The sequence below is a fragment of the Hylobates moloch genome, unplaced genomic scaffold (assembly GCF_009828535.3).
Source record: "Hylobates moloch isolate HMO894 unplaced genomic scaffold, HMol_V3 SCAFFOLD_3, whole genome shotgun sequence".
Classification (NCBI taxonomy): Eukaryota; Metazoa; Chordata; class Mammalia; order Primates; family Hylobatidae; genus Hylobates; species Hylobates moloch.
The window spans coordinates 83,716,859-83,734,126 of NW_026652278.1; the positions used below are offsets into that span (position 1 = coordinate 83,716,859).

Below are 17,268 nucleotides of genomic sequence, written 5' to 3' on the forward strand. Positions count from 1 at the left end.
GTTACCAAATTTTGTCAAGTGCTTATTCTGCATCTATCACAATAATCATACAGCTTTTAAAATATAAATCCAATCCTGCATTTCTGAGATAAACTCTGCTTAGTAATCATGTATTATCCTTTTTACATATTTCTGGATTTCATTTGCTAATATTTTATAAAATCTTTGTCACATACTAGTATCAGAGGTATATATATATATATGGCTTTATAAATGAGTTGGAAAGTGCTCCCTCCTCCTCTCTTCTTTGAGTTTCTGTGAACTTAGTATTAAAGCTTCCTTAAATGTTTGAGAGAGCTGATCAGTGAAAACATCTTGGTCCACATAGTAACCAATGTTTAATTAGGCATATTTTACTAGGTATTAACCCTTTGTCTCTCATATATGTTAAAATAGTCTCTCCTGTCTGTCATGAAACCACTAGTTTTATTACTTTTATTTTTTAATATCTAGAATATAGCATACTTGAGCCCCTTTTTCAGTTTTATCTTTATCCTTTCTGTTGCTTGTTTGCTACTGTCCAGTGATACTTAATTATTTGCACCTCCCTAATGTACCATACTGACTTCATTACATACTGTGATCAAATCACAACCTTTTGAATCTATTTTCTTACTTATAAAATGAAAATATCTTGCAGAGATGTGGTCAGAATTATAAGCTTTTCAACAAATAACAGCTAGTATTGTGATGGTGATGATGCATTATTTTACCCTCTGCCTTGTTTAACATTTTACTACCATTAAACCACAAATTATGCTTCAGGACTCAGTTCCCATCTCCCTGGGAAGCCTTCACTGATTGCCTGACTGCCCCTTACTCTATGACTCTAGAGCCAAATGTACATACTTGTATTAGAACACTTACTGCGGTTATTACAATTATTTATCTGCATTTTCTGTCCTCTGATCTGTGAAACACAAAAAAAAATTTAAACATCTTGTGACCCCCCAGTACTAAGCACAGTATTTAGTGCTCATTATTTGCTGAATAAAGAGTTGATAAAACCAAAAACATTGCATTTTATCTTCAAAGTATCCTTGCAAGATAGAAAGGATAAGGGCATCTAGAGAGACTAAAGCTCCAAGAAATAAGCAATTTGCCCACATTCAAAAACTTAGTGGTGGTTGGGGGCAGTGGCTCACACCTATAATCCCAGTACTTTGGGAGGCCAAAGCAGGTGGATCACTTGAGGTCAAGAGTTCGAGACCAGCTTGGCCATCTCTACTAAAAATACAAAAATTAGCTGAGCATAGTGGCCCACACCTGTAGTCCCAGCTATTCAGGTGGCTAAGGCATGAGAATCGCTTGAGCTGGAGAGGCGGAGGTTGCAGTGAGCCGAGAGCATGCCACTGCACCTCCGGCCTGGGTGACAGAGCAAGGCTCTGTCTCCAAAAAAAAAAAAAAAAAAAAAAGACATTGGGACTAGATGCCAGAGCTCTTCTTCCCAGGTTCACATGGAAGGGTATAAAAGAAATACTGGCCAAGAAACTGGAAGACTAGTTATAGGCCTAGATCTGCATTTACTCTCATATTAACCACAGAAAAATCCCTAAATTCTTTATTTCCTCATCCATAGTAAAGATAATTCTACTATAACTTTAACTTACAGAGTTACGAAAACTTTCAGATATAGTAGTGTTTTATGAATTCTAAAGCTCCATATAAAAAGTATTAATATCTAATGTGCCAGTAATTCACAAACTTTCTGGAGCCTCCTTCTTCTTTTATCACCCCCATATCAATTAACTGCCAAGTCCTATATTGATTGATCCAGCAGGATCTCACATATTTATTATCTCATCTTAATCACTACTAAACTACCCTCAGCCCCTCATCCAGTCTCATCAAGATTACTACAATAATCTAATTGCTACCCTGCTGATAGCCCACCTTCGGTTTCTGCCCAAGTAGACTATGATGTGCTTCTGCTCCACTTCAAACCTTTCAGTGGCTTTCTGCTGCCTTTTCAATACAGAACAAATCCCTTGAACTAATAGCCAATCTCCCTTACCCTAGATTCTTTTTTTTTTTTTTTTTTTTGAGACGGAGTCTCGCTCTGTCGCCCAGGCTGGAGTGCAGTGGCGCAATCTTGGCTTACTGCAAGCTCCGCCTCCCGGGTTCACGCCATTCTCCCTCATTCAGCACATACATAACATACACACACACAAACTCTACCTTCTGTGCAGCCTACATACTAGAAACTCAGAAATTCATTTTTCTATAGCATCTGTTTGTGCTGCTACAGAAACGATCCTGGAATATCTTTCCTTCTGAACTCCAAAACTTATCCAACCTTCTGATCTTCCGCAAACAACAGTTTGCTTCAAGTCTATCCAAACTTACTCTCCAGCTAAAAAGTAATTCTCCCTCTTGTAATTTATTTGAACTTTTTTTCACAAGACACTTAAGACTTTCTGCTTTCTGTTGTTATTTATGAACGTGCCTTCTAGCCCTTACTAGAAGCTCCTTTAAGACAAGATTTATGATTGATTCACCATTCCTACAACAGTGGTGTTCATATGTAAAACTGTCAATAAAAATATGTTAAATTAACTGACACTTTCTATCTGAATTAGCTGGTTTTACAAAGCTCATCCTCCTCCTCTCCATTGCCTTTCAGAATCTCTATTACTTAGCAAAAATATTATAGTTTTGTTTGGGTAAGTTGATTAAACTGTCTATAGGCTAAGCCTTCTATACCGGAACTACCTCTAAGTTTTCCCAAGTCTAAAACACATCTCATATTTCAAAAATTAAAAGTACAAAAACATTAAATGTTAGAGGAAAAACAATCATACTACTAAATTATGCAAGGGTAAAAAAATCAACTGGAGAAGGTGAAAGTTTCTAACATTTGTCTGTGCACGACTCAGGCTGACACTTTGAAGAGAAGAATGTGACAGCTTACAAGAAAACAAACTCACTCATTCCCCTTAATTTCTGAAGGCTCATGAAAGTCTGACAGGCCAGCCACAGGGTGATCTCTCATGTGTATCACCCATGACAATTACGGCTTCAGTAAAAACGGTCTCCATTTTTAATAAACTCCAACTGGTTTTCAGGAAATAGCCAGGATAACATGCTCATATTTAAGAAGGCATATTTCACCAATTAGCAGCTAACTAGTTCATGGACCTAAATAAGACTGTGCATGGAGAGGTACAAAATCAGTGTGGTAGCAGAGGGCAAGGTGGTGTGAAAGGCTGAGTCCAGGGGTCAGCAGTGGTGACACATACAAATGGCTGTGCTGAGGATCACCTTGCCCCTCTACTTTCTTTTGGTTTGATTTGGTTTTCCTCTTCAAAAAGCTATTAAGAGTCTCCCTATGAATTTTCAGTGTTTATGACTCAAATCTGGGAAATGCTGATAAAAATCACAGCTCATTATAAGCATTTGAAATGATTTGCCCTAACGATAGATAAATGAAATATACTGAGTTTTTAAAGCACTCTGTAATTCACACTGGAAATAACCTGCAGTTGTCCTTACATTAATTTGACAGTTGCTTAATATGAAATAATCGGGGTGCTATACAGACACTTTGTTTCCTCCCCATCAAGGATTGCCAGCAGAAGGGGGAAAAGAGGAAAAGAAGCGCTAAGCAATGAAACCTCCTTTCATTCTTAGTCTCCACTCCTATGGCCCAGCTCTTATCAGCCAGTGCAGAACGAAGGAGGAGGAATGAAGGGAGAGAGTCCTCCTGCCAATTCTCACCACAACCCTACTTCCAATCTCTCCTAAGCACTGCTGTGTTTCTAGTGACAGGACTCTGCATTAGTTTTTCACTTCAGAAAACAAGCCATCAGAGGTTTAAAATTCACAGACTTTCTGGATGTGGTGGAAATTTCACCATCATGACTCCTAATTCCAAATAATTAACAACTAGTCTGGGAACACAATCAGTTTAGGAAGAAGATCTTCATCCAATTCTTGAAACAAAATATGCCTCTAATCAAAAACAGTCACACTATTTTCCTATACAAACTTCATTAAACATGAAGAATAGAATTGTGTAGGTTTATAAAACATGAAGGAAGTTCTTCTTTAAACAGTATTTAATGCACAATCACTATCTATTTTCATGCTAATAATAAACAGCAGAATTCTTACTTTAGAAAAGACAAAACATAATAATACACCCTCATTATCCTATGCCTCCAAAGAATTTACTTCTCAGTACTATTATGGTAAATGATTATTTCTTAGGAAATAAACCCACACTGGCACAAGACGCTCTGACAGGTCTTTCCTATTTCTCACTTCTATTACTGTACGACTACATGGCCATATCCATCAATCACTTTTGTAAACACCACCAAACCACATTGCTATTATGTCCAAGCCAATGGATACTTTCAATACCATACAGTCACATTATTATCCATCTTTATAGACAGGCAATCAAACTCAACATGACAAAATTTCAGAGAAACAGCTAATGGTGATATAAGTTTTCTAGCCCTAGAAGTAAAATGGATGTAATTTGTCTAAGAAATACAGGTGAGCAATAACTTCAATCTTTTATTATAGTTTATACTTTTAAATAATTAGCAAGTTTTTTCAACTCTAAGAAGTACCCTGAAAAATACTTATTTTTCAGTAATATATATTTTTAAGAGATGGGGGTCTCACTTTGTCACCCAGGCTGGAGTGCACTGGTGTGATCATAGCTCACTGCCGCCTTGAACTCTTGGGCTCAAGGGATCCTCCTGCCTCGGCCTCCCAAGTAGCTGGGACTACAGATGCATGCTACCACACCCAGCTAATGTTTAAAAAAATTTTTGTAGCGATGGGATCCCACCATCTTGCCCAGGCTGGTCTTGAACTCCTGGGCTCAAGCGATCATCCCACCTCAGCCTCCCAAAGTGCTAGAATTACAAGCATGAACCACCACGCCCAGACTTAAGTAATTTTTACGGTAGTTCAATGACAGCTTAGCACACTCACAGCGCTATCATAAAATGTGCCATGCAAATCAAGTGACGTGCATACATACATATTATAGTGCTTAATTCTTAATTTAATTATTAAATTATCCAGTATGAAATAATAATATTATAGTCTGAACTTCACTCTTATTAAGGATGAAACAAAACTAATTTTCCTAAGAGGCTTGAGGACACTCTGGAAGCGCACTCTTTGGAGAAAGAATAAAAATGCAAATACATTAGTAGTTAAAACAAATGCTATTACAATGAAAAGATCTTTATTAAAAATGGACAAGTTCTACTCAACAGCTCAATTATTTGAAGTAATACCCAATCTAAAAAAATTCAAAATGCAGTCAAACAATGTTGAGAAATCTCAGAAGTCCCTGTGAGCAGGTGTCAGATGCAGAAGGATCCTTAGGGATGACCTAGTACACTGCTATCCAGTCTAACTTTCTACAGTGATTGAAATGTTCTATATCTGTGCTGTCCAGGATGGCAGCCACCAGCCACATGTGGCATTTGAAATGTGGCTACTGTGACTGAAGAACTGAATTTTAAATTTTATTTCATTGTAATTAATTTCTATTTAAATAGCCATATGTGGATAGTAGCTAGTGTTTGGACTCCACAGATGTGGTCTTTCTTGCTACACCACTCCAATGAAATAGTCACCAGGGCAACCGAAAGAAGATTCAGGGGTTTTCAGACATACGTAGATACAACTACAGATGATTAAATCTGTAGCTTTTTGTTTAGAGGTTTTAAAATACACCTAATTTTATTCAACTGCATCAGGCTACTTTTGGTAACCCCAATTCATTTTAAAAGAAGGATGAAAATGGTCAAATATTCCTCTTGAAGTAATTTTGGTTTTATAGCCTATATAAAAATGAAGGCTTATGAGGACCGATGTGGCACGTAGTTATATCACATAAAACATTAAGAGGTCAGGTTCAATCTATCATCTAGGGCATTCATCCTCCTTTTGCATGGAGGGAATTAAAGAGGTAAATGGGCCCCTGAGGTATGAACTTACGGAACTCAGAAATCCAAGAAAGAGAAGAGCCTCTCCCTTCTACTGAATTCTAGTCATGTATTGCTACTTAGTCCAAATACGTATTGAACACCTACTCTGTCCAGGACATTAGATTGAGCACTGTGAAAAATAAACACCAAGACAAACAATACAAGGTGTCTGTCCTCTAGAAACTTACTACTTGTTAGGGTAAAAATACTACACAACAACTATAAAGCCTGGGCACAGTGTGGTTCATGCCTGTAATCTCAGCACTCTAGGAGGCCAAAGCGGGAGGATCGCTTAAGGGCAAGAGTTTAAGACCAGCTTGGGCAACGTAGTGAGACTCAGTCTCTACAAAAAAAAAAAAATTCTTTTTTGAGACGAAGTCTCACTCTGTCACCAGATTGGAGTGCAATGGCGCGATCTTGGCTCACTGCAACCTCCGCCTCCCAGGTTCAAGTGATTCTCCTGCCTCAGCCTCCAGAGAAGCTGCAACTTACATGCCACCACGCCCAGCTAATTTTTGTATTTTTAGTACAGACGGGGTTTCACCATGTTCGTCAGGATGGTCTCGATCTCTTGACCTCGTGATCTGCTTGCCTCAGCCTCCCGAAGTGCTGGGATTACAGGCGTGAGCCACCATGCCTGGCCAAAAAAAATTTTACTTAGGTGTGATGGTGTGGACCTGTAAGTCCCAGCTACTCTGGAAGCTGAGGTAAGAGGATCTTGGTTAAGCCTAGGAATTTGAAGTTACGATGAGCCATGATTATGGCACTGCACTCCAGCCTGGAGGACAGAGCAAAGCCCCGTCTCTGGAAAAAAAATAAACAAAAAAGACTATAGTAAAAGTTATGCATACTGGCCTTACCTTTTCTCTCTACCAATCACCAGTCGCAAATGGTCAACTATCCCCTTACACAAATAATTCCTAAATCTCTCAGCAAGTGATTGTGGTTCAAGGCCCACATTTTTGTGCTGGACTACTCTCCCTGAATATCCTGAACTCAGTTCAAGAAACATTAACTGTGCATTAGCCATGAGCTAGAAAATACTAAGATGCCCTGGAAAAATTGGGCCTCACGAATATTCAGACATTTCGTGGCTCTATGATGCCTAATGTAACAAGCATATGGAGGCGTGCACAGGTACTACTGTGAGCCCACAGAGGAGTTTTTAGTAGAGGCTGAGAGGACAAAAAAGGATACTCAGAGAAGATAAAAACTGAGCTGAGTCTTGAAGGCTGGATTAAGAAGCAAGCAAACACCATGACAGAGAACCACAAGTAATTTAGAGTCATTAGACCATCAGGTTTGGAGCAGGAAAAGTGGCATGAAATGATGCCGGAGAGGTGGGCAGAGGCAAGGTCATGGAATACCATAAATATCACCAATAGAGTTGAAAAGAGATGAAATGCCATGGAAGGTTTTCAGATCTATGCTTCAGACAGCTCACTGTGTGTAAGCAGCATGAAGGATGGATTTGAAGGGATCAACTGCACACAGGGGTCGGCTAGGTGACTGTTACAATATACTAGCTGAGTCACGACGATGGTATGGTGGAGACAAATGTAACAGAAATAAAGGCAAGACTCAAGAAGTATTTAGGAAGTAAAATTATGACATCATACTGTAAGATGAAGAAATGGCAGATCATCACAAAAAGGTGGCTGAGGCAGAATAGGGCAGTTAAAATGATTAACAAGTTCTGGCTTGAGTGAATGAATAGACAAATGGTGGAACCATTCACTGACAGAATTTGGAAGAGTGGCGACAAGGCTAGTTTTAGGTACTTGTGGAATATCCAGGTGAATAAATCCAATAGTCAATTAGACGATGGCAGAGAGAAAGAGCAGAAGAAAAAAGATTTGCATATAACCTGCATTAAGTGGTATTGAAAGTTCTCACTATGTTAAGTGCTAGGAACATAACAAAGAGCAAATCACAGCCTCATACGAGGAAGCTTATAGAAGATGACTATAAAACGTCAATTACAGAACTGTGAGTGGTAATGATGCGTCAAGGTAGGTTCATCAATTGTAGCAAATGCACCACTCTGGTGGGGGATGTTGATAACAGGGGAGGGTGTGCATGCCTGAGAGTGGGGGATATATGAGAAATCTGTGTATTTTGCTATGAATCAAAAACTGCTCTAAAAAAAGAAAGTCTAGGTCAGGCACGATAGCTCATGCCTGTAATCCCAGCACTTTGGGAGGCCCAATGTGGGCGGATCACCTAAGGTCAGGGATTTGAGACCAGCCTGGCCAACATGGTGAAACCCCATCTCTACTAAAAATACAAAAATTAGCCAGGCAAGGTGGTGCGCACCTGTAATCCCAGCTACGCAGGAGGTTGAGGCAGGAGAATCCCTTGAACCCAGGAGGCGGAGGTTGCAGTGAGCCAAGATCATGCCACTGTACTCCAACCTGGGCGACAGACCAAGACAACATCTCAAAAATAAACAAATAAATAAAGTCAATTGCAGAAGTGATAGTCATGCTGAACACTAAAAGTCAAGCAAGCACTCACCAGGCAGCAGGGAATGAGGGACAAGGCCAGAAAAGAAACAGTGACATATGTATCCTAAAGTATAATTGTTCTGGACATGCTGCCCTTGAGGAATGGAATAAGACTAGCTTTTCCTTTGAGATAACAAGAAAGAAGCATGACATATGTTGAAACCCTTAAAATGAAGAAACTGAAAGAATTTACCTTTTAGATGTCCTCAAATCTCTCCAAGAGGTATTAAGTAGGAGCACACTGATAGTGGAATGTCAGTAAATGTTAGAAAACAATGAAAAGGTTTGGAATCCTAGAGTAATGAGGAAATACATAAAAGATGGCAACAGGCAACTAAGGCCTAGTTAAGAATGAATAACATGAACTCTTAGCAAGGCCTATCAGTAAGATTTGTTATTCCCTCTCTCCCTCCTTCCCTGTCTCCTCTCGCCCTTTATTTCTTCCTCCTTCCCTTCCTTCCCCATTACAACTGTGCTCTGCAAAGTGTGCTCCATGGAATACTTGCTACAAAGGAAGTCAAAAGCTGTTACATGGAAGCTGTTTATAAATAAGTTTGAAAAAAAAAGGTTTAATTAAATCAAGCTAAGCGTGTTACTTTACTGTAAGACTCCTCAGAGCTATTCCCAGAAGGAGGATATAATATGCAGTACATTCCCCCACCTTAACCATTAACCCTTTACTTACGAAGTGTTAATATTTGCGTAATACAACCTGGGACACAGTGGACCAGAAGAAAAGGGATGAAAGCAGTGGAGACTCAAAAAACAGAAAGCACAGTAGGAATAAGGGAGTAGAAAACTAGGAGGCTGAGGTGGGAGAAGAATTCTGAGCTCATGACTTTAGAGAAGGAGCTGGCCCAGGGGATAATCAGGTCCAAGCTCTGGTCATTTGTGGTCACATGGGTTAATAAAGTAGAAGGTGTCACACACAGACTTGGGTTTGACTAGTAAATGGTTCATCAACATGAATATTAACTGAATCGAAGTTGCCTGAGGTGATGCCAAGTAACAGGAGAGAGGAAAAGAGGTGTCAAAGATGGGCAGATAACAAGAACGGGAAGAGGGAATATAACCAGATGGCAAAGGATTCAAAGGAACGAAGACTGTTGGAAGCTGGTAGGTGCTTTCCCTGAGGCTGTGATGCTGCTGCTTCTTTTTTTTTTTTTTTTTTTTTTTTCCCAGTAGAAACAGGGTTTCACCATGTTGGTCAGGCTGGTCTCAAACTCCTGACCTCAAGTGATCTGTCCGCCTCAGCCTCCCAAAGTATTGGGATTACAGGCGTGAGCCACATGCCCAGCCATGTGGTTCTAAATGATGCCAGATCTAAGGCTATGGGCCATTAAGGCCACCTTTTGCTAGAGGGTTTTCTTCTTCTTTCTACCTTGAATTCAAATCTTTGAACTTATTGGGCCTCCCTAGCTTTACTCAATTAGTTTTTATGACGAATCTTCCCCTTTCCCTGGCCACTTTCAATTAACCTAATGTTTGGGTAGTATGTTTAATCTGATTCAGCTTCTTTCCTAGGTGCTATGTCAAAGACCAACTCTGATGGCATGTGCCACAGTCCATAGATAAAGATGAGATGTCACTTAGTTACTTAAACTCCCTAAACCTTGGTTTTCCATTCTTCATTTGTAAAACAGAAATATTAATAGCATCTAACTCATGAGGTGGTTGTTAGAATTAAATCAGATAAAGCATACTGCTGACACTATAGTTGGTACATAGAAAACTCTCAGTAATAAGCACTACCACCTCCATCGCCAAAGATAACCAAATAAGATGATCCAGCAAACACAAGGGAGATATTTACAGGGAGGATCTTGTAGAAGGGGTGAGTCTGGGATGAGACAGGCCTATGCCTGCAACAGATAGAAGTGTCCAAGAGAAGTGACGCTGGAATAGTCTGCAACTTAAGCAGCAGGCATGGAAGAAGGAAAGGATTACAAAGGGAGACAGTAGTCAACTATCAGGAAAGAGGCTATGCATATGGTTACTTAAGGCAGTGAGCAGTTCCAACATTGCACTCCCAGTGGAAGATGCCCTTTGTTTATCTTAGAGCTAGGCTTCTCAGGACTGAGGCAGATTAGACCAAGAGCAAGACCTCAACACATATCACTTTGGAGTTCATTTGAAAATATTCCATATTTCATTATGCTGGAAATGGCCCTTGCTGCAGAAAATGTCTTTTTATAACACTTTTCATGTAATCAAAGAGCATTTGCAGTGACAAGGCACTATGTCACTCAGCTTACTAAAACTTCATTAACACACTATGAAGAAAAATTATTTAGCCAGCTTAGAATCTGACAGACTCCTGTAGTTAATCATTACCTGTCATTATCATTACAATAAATCGAGGATGAGTATTTTTCTCTACTAGTACTAATAGTAAAATAAGGAGAAAGACCATTGGCTCAGTCTTTGGTAAACCATAGCAATAACAGCACCCCCTCATATAAAAGGACCAATGGACCTATTTAGTCTTTGATGAGCAAGTTTACCGCTTGCTTAAATAGGCTACACACTGAAACAGTACATAAATTTGAAAAACAGATCTAACGTTCTGTTTTTATTTACTCATTATTTTTACCTTCAGATAAAAATACTACGATAGTCCTTCCAGGGTTAAATATGAAATGTTACATGTAGATAAAAGTGTTCAAAGCATACTCAAAAGGACTACAGAATTTATTTTGATGAGTAGGAACATAAGAAGAATAAATGCAAATTAACAGGAATTATAAATCAAGGCATCATGTTTAACTGTGTTAATAAAATATAAACAAAACAAAACAAAACCCAAAACACTTCACAGCTAGCTGATAAAGAGAGATATAAATCATGGGCAAGATTAAAACACAGAATTATTTTCACTCCTCTAACAGTAGATTTTTGGATAATGAAATCAACACCGCAGCAACATTTAAAAGGAATAACTTCTACTGCTATTTGATTCAAATGAAGGGTTAGAGTTATAGGACAAACTAAGTACTAGCTTAATTTCATTATTACAATATAGGAGAAAGTCTACTGAATGAATTTTCACTTTTGAGTATCTATAACTTCTAACCTCTTTGTCCACCACATAAATAAATACAATCCAGATAGTGTTTTGCAAACACAAAATAACAACTCTAACTTCATCAGTGATCTAATGCATAGAGGGCTCAATTAAGACTGATATTCCATGGTAACTCATCAAGTTTATAGAAGCAAAGTGCCTAGTTCCAATTGGAGTAATCTGTCCTTTGGGATATGCACTATTTAGAAATCATAAATATGAGACCCTCAACATATGTCCCAATTCAAAAGCACTCATTAACCAAACCAGGGAGAGAAATTCCACATATTCCATACAAATCTAAAAGTCACAATTGATCTGTTTCAATATTTTAATGACTCTGATTAGCTCCCTTTTGGCTCCTATAGTTCTCATGAATTACATTGAGCTGTAAAGTAATGCAGACCTTATGATTCCAGAGACTGAGTCACCAAGGGAAGAGGTCCGAAAAGGTTAAATTTCCACTGAACTCCAAATCAGAGGTTCGAAAGCTAGAGAGATAAAGACATTAGCTGTAGTCTTATGAAACATTCAAGGCTGCTTTCATTTGATTAGGAGTTTGGTACAGGCTCTTTGTGACAAATACAACAAAGACACTTGATATTTTTTAAGCTTTGAAGAAAATCCCAGAAAACAGATTATCTATGAAGAATGTTAAATCAAGCTAAGTAATAATGTGTTTATATACATTCATAAACTTACTTCAGTGTTATCAAAAAACCAAACCAAAACAAAACAAAAAATGACCACCAAAAGGCTATCATGGAAGGAGGCCACATTCCTTCAGTTACCGAATAACGAAATCTGTTGTGATTTAAAACGGTAGTTATAACAATTTACTGCCTTAGGTCAGGTTTTCCCAAACTATTCTAAAAAGCACTAATCCTCCATGAAATGTTTATAGACAGTCTGGGGATAAAGGGGTGGGGATAGGAGGAATGAAGAGAGAAGAAAGAAAAATCCTCTAACAATATTTTTGTTCTAAAATTTTTAATACACAAAAATACTGAGTATATTTGATACAGTTAAAATTACCATGAGATAAGCTACTCATAATAGCATGCCACACCTCAGAAAGCTAGGATGTCCACAGTATACCACATATGCATGAATGCATTGATGCTCAAGTGATGCATAAACATACAACTATTGTGTTTTACGTTATTGAATCATAGCTGATTTGTGCTATGATTTTTGCCTAATAATTTCAACATATATTTTAACTTTTTATTACATAATAAAGACATAAATCAAAACTCAATTTCTTCCAGCCATTACTTTGCATATGCGAAATAACTTTTTGTAATCTATTTTAATACAAGTTTATGTTCTTTTTTTCTGAGTTTCTACTGATGCTCTGCCAATACATTATCATTTTTAAAGTTTTCCATAATCACAAGTTCAAAAGCTGTTATTTTAGCTAAACACGGGTATAATAATACATGCCTCAATTTTGGAGACAATGAATTATGTTGTAACTGTTTTTAAAATTTTAAGTGGCCTTTCTCTTTCTGCCAACTTGGAGCCTGTGGAGGCCTGCTGGGAACAGGAATACTAAAAGGCAGTATGTCTGGAAGGCTGTGGTCCAAGGCCATTTTTGCTGAGTATAAGTGGGGTCTCCAGAACCAAAGACAGCACACAGCTCTTTTTAAAACTGAAGGTGTTTATGCCCAAAATGAAACAGAATTCTATTCGGGCATAAGATGTGCTTATATACACAAAACAAAGAACAACAAAGTGACTCCTGGTGGCAAAACAAACAAAACCAGAGTAATCTAGGGAAAGGTAACTTGGTCCCAGGGAAACAGTGGCATAGTTCACGCCAAATTCTGAAGCAATCTTCCTGCTAAGGCCACTGGACACAGAATCTGTGTGATGCTGTACCCCTGAAGCATTTAAATTAATGAAAAGTAAATAAATAAAAGTGGATTTGTGCTCTTGGAAAAAAAAAAAAGTAAAAAAAATTTAAATGACAGAGTTCTGAAGAAAAAGATAGCTTAGATATAATAACATGATCAACTTAATTTGCATCATTCAAAACTCAATATGATGTCCCATTTACCTTTTAAATTAAGTAGCACATAAATAAAAATGCAAGTTCAATACTAACAGAATTACACACTCTTATTTACAGTGATAGAGGCTTTAAACAGTCTTTCTCTGACAAGTCATAGGATAAGAGCTGATAGGAGAATGTGTAGTCAATATTTTAATAACTACAGCGAAGACAAAAGATGCACAATTTCTAAGTTGCAATAATCTATTTTGTATGCATGATTTGAAGTAAAGACTTTATGCTATAGATGTATATTTAAATTGTGGCTTACAAAGAGAAATATATTACCGGCCTCATCACAGCAACAAAATCATTCTAAAGTCTAGGTTTTTCATTTTTTACTTTTAAATGTCCTCTCATTTCTGTACTCCTATCTCTCACTCTCTACCGTTACCAGCCACAGATGCAAAAAACAAAAGCAAAACCAAAACCACTTCATTTTGTTATTTATGACAGCCTTCATGGAAAAACCAACGGAAGGATGAAACAAAAGGCGTATACATTTCTATCTTTTCAATTCCAGACATAAAACTCAACATGGAAAGGAAGATGAAATAGTCACTAAAATCCTTAGGCTTCCTTTCAACAATTAGTCCATTTTCTTAAGAAGTTTGCTACATAAATCAATTGCAGATTTAAAGCTCTTTATATTAACATTTTATACTTATTGTGAATATTCAAAAAGTACATAAAAATATATATGTATAGTCTAATGAATAAATATAAAACAAACATCCAAGTCCACAAATAGAAGCCAACATTGCAGAAACAGAAGAAACCCCCTTAAAAATACGTCCCCCATGCCCTTCTTCAGTTACTACAGCTTTAATGTAAATTTCACAAGTTAACACACTACAAGTGAAATGAAACAGTGCCACAGGTGTTGTAAAACAGGAGTATTTGGCTGGGCACGGTGGCTCATGCCTGTAATCCCAGCACTTTGGGAGGCCAAGGTGGGTGGATCACCTGAGGTCAGGAGTTCGAGACCAGCCTGACCAATATGGTGAAACCCTGTCTCTACTAAAAATACAAAAATTAGCCTGGTGTGGTGGCGGGTGCCTGTAATTCCAGCTACTCGGGAGGCTGAGGCGGGAAAATTGCTTGAACCTGGGAGGCAGAGGTTGCAGTGGGCCGAGATCATGCCACTCCACTCCAGCCTGAGTGACAGAGGGAGACTCTGTCTCAAAAAAAAAAAAAGTGAGAAGTATTTAAAAATTCCTCCAAGATGCATTGATAGGGGCCTTTTATAACATATAGAACATTTTGTTCAACTTTCCAGTGAAAAATGCCAGGAGTAAGTATATTGATTCATTTAGAATATAAATTACAGAAGTGTTTGAATTTAATTTTGTGAAACACCACACAGGAGGGCCATAAAACACAGATTCTGTTTGTAGCACTTCCAGCAGCTGGCAGTGAGGAAGACCAATATTAGCCCTGAAGTTGCAGAAAACACTAAATAACAGCCATTTCAACTCAGTAACACCTAAATATATAATTATAAATAACAAATTAACAGATTGGTCTCTGTGATCTTTGCTGGTTTCTGAAAAAATAATAAAAGCTTAGGTAATACTCCTTACTTCTATTCCAGTAGAGGTGCTCACACACCAGGATGGGCTTCTGGGCACCTTACCTCTCGTGCTAGAGACCAGAATGTAGGTAATTACAGTACCATGGATTCACAATGACTGTTGACATGAACTCCTCTTGTTGTAAGGTAGTTTGGGTTACAAAATCCTTTACTTACAGAATTAATCAAAGAAAGGTTTTAAGGAGATAAATATCAACAGCCTCAAAATAAACGTAACTTCAAAATATTAATCTTAATACGATGTCAAATTTAACTCTTTCCTTAATAAAACAAGCCACTCAGAGTTCAATGTGACATTTAAGTAAAGAATTTCCAAATTCTGGCTGGGAGCAGCCACTCACACCTGTAATCTCAACACTTTGGAAGGCCGAGGTGTGCAGATCACTTGAGATCAGGAGTTCGAGACCAGCCTGGCCAATATAGTGAAACCCTGTCTCTACCAAAAATCCAAAAATTAGCTGGGTGTGGTGGTGCATGCCTGTAGTCCCAGCTACTCAGGAGGGTGAGGCACGAGAATTGCTTGAACCTGGGAGGTGGAGGTTACAGTGAGTCGAGATCATGCCACTGCACTCCAGCCTAGGCAATAGAGTGAGACAACTGTCTCAAAACAACAAAAAATTAGAAAATAAAAATTGAAAATATTGCCAAACCCTGCTAATAAACAATGTTTAAGAACTCTTAGTTTAAGGCCGAGCGCGGTGGCTCATGCCTGTGATCCCAGCACTTTGGGAGGCTGAGGCGGGCGGATCACGTGGTCAAGAGATGGAGACCATCATGGCCAACATGGTGAAACCCCGTCTCTAATAAAAAATACAAAAATTAGCTGGGTGTGGTGGCGCACATCTGTAGTCCCAGCTACTCGGGAGGCTGAGGCAGGCAAATGGCTTAAACCCGGGAGGTGGAGGTTGCAGTGAGCCGCTGCATTCCAGTCTGGTGACAGAGCTAGAACCCACCTCGAAAAAAAAAGAACGCTTTATAGGCCAGGCACAGTGGCTCAAGCCTATAATCCCAGCACTTTGGGAGGCTGAGGAGCGAAGACTGCTTGAGCCCAAGAGTTCAAGACCAGCCTGGGTAACAATGGTGAAACCCTGTCTCTGCAAAAAAATAGAAAAAACTAGCCAGGTGTGGTAGCACATGCCTATAGTCCCAGCTAAACGGGAGGCTAAAGTGGGAGGATGTATATAGCCCAGGAGGTTGAGGCTGCAGTGAGCTGTGACAGCACCACTGCACTATAGCCTGGCTTTAAATTTAAAAAAAAGAACCCTTTATAAACAAGCATTCCTAGTCCAGAACATAAGACACTGAAAATGCAAACCAAATATAATTTATTTTCAACTTAAAACCAAACCAAACAATTGTTTCCCTTGCACTAAAAATCTTTTCTTCCACCAATCCCACCTACATATATGTCTGACATTTACTTCTCACTAACCACTGCAAGCGTGGGCAATGTTGTCCCTGTGGGTCATGACTTGCTAAAGTTCTAGAATAATATCTGGAGATTTGATGGATAGAAAAATACACAAGTGTATTAAACATCCAAGGTATTTTGTTAAGTACACTGATAATGACAGAATAGCAAACAATCACAGGGAGAACCACCTTCAAATCTCTAGATAGGCTTTACACAAATTTCCTCAAATCTCTAACAAACACAGGAATGGATGAGCAGACAATTTATCAATTTGATGGAATATTATTGCAACCATTAAGGCTAAACATTATAAAGTTATATAACACAGAAGATTTTATAATACAGCATAAATTTTAAACATACATTTGTATCTAGCTATAAGACATCATATATATGGGCAAAGACTTAAAGAATACAATAAGAAATGAATACTTAGTGTAGTTGTGGGGACTTCTCCAACCCTCTGTATGTTTACAAAGTAAATACAAATCAGAAGGTCTGGTTGGGCGCAGTGGCTCACACCTGTAATCCCAGCACTTTGGGAGGCCGAGGTGGGTGGATCACTTAAGGTCAGGAATTTGGGACCAGCCTGGCCAACATGGCAAAACCCCATCTGTACTGAAAATGCAAAAATTAGCCGGGCAACGTGGCAGGCACCTGTAATCCCAGCTAC

The 17,268-nt window shown here is 38.5% G+C and overlaps 1 protein-coding gene and 1 pseudogene across 5 annotated transcripts in view; one reads left to right on the forward strand and one right to left on the reverse strand.

Annotated features, from left to right (window-relative positions):
- PARG (poly(ADP-ribose) glycohydrolase) overlaps nucleotides 1-17,268 on the reverse strand; it is a 134,064-nt gene that overhangs the window by 85,903 nt on the left and 30,893 nt on the right. The window lies entirely within an intron of this gene.
- LOC116460959 (large ribosomal subunit protein eL33-like) lies at nucleotides 13,000-13,501 on the forward strand (annotated as a pseudogene).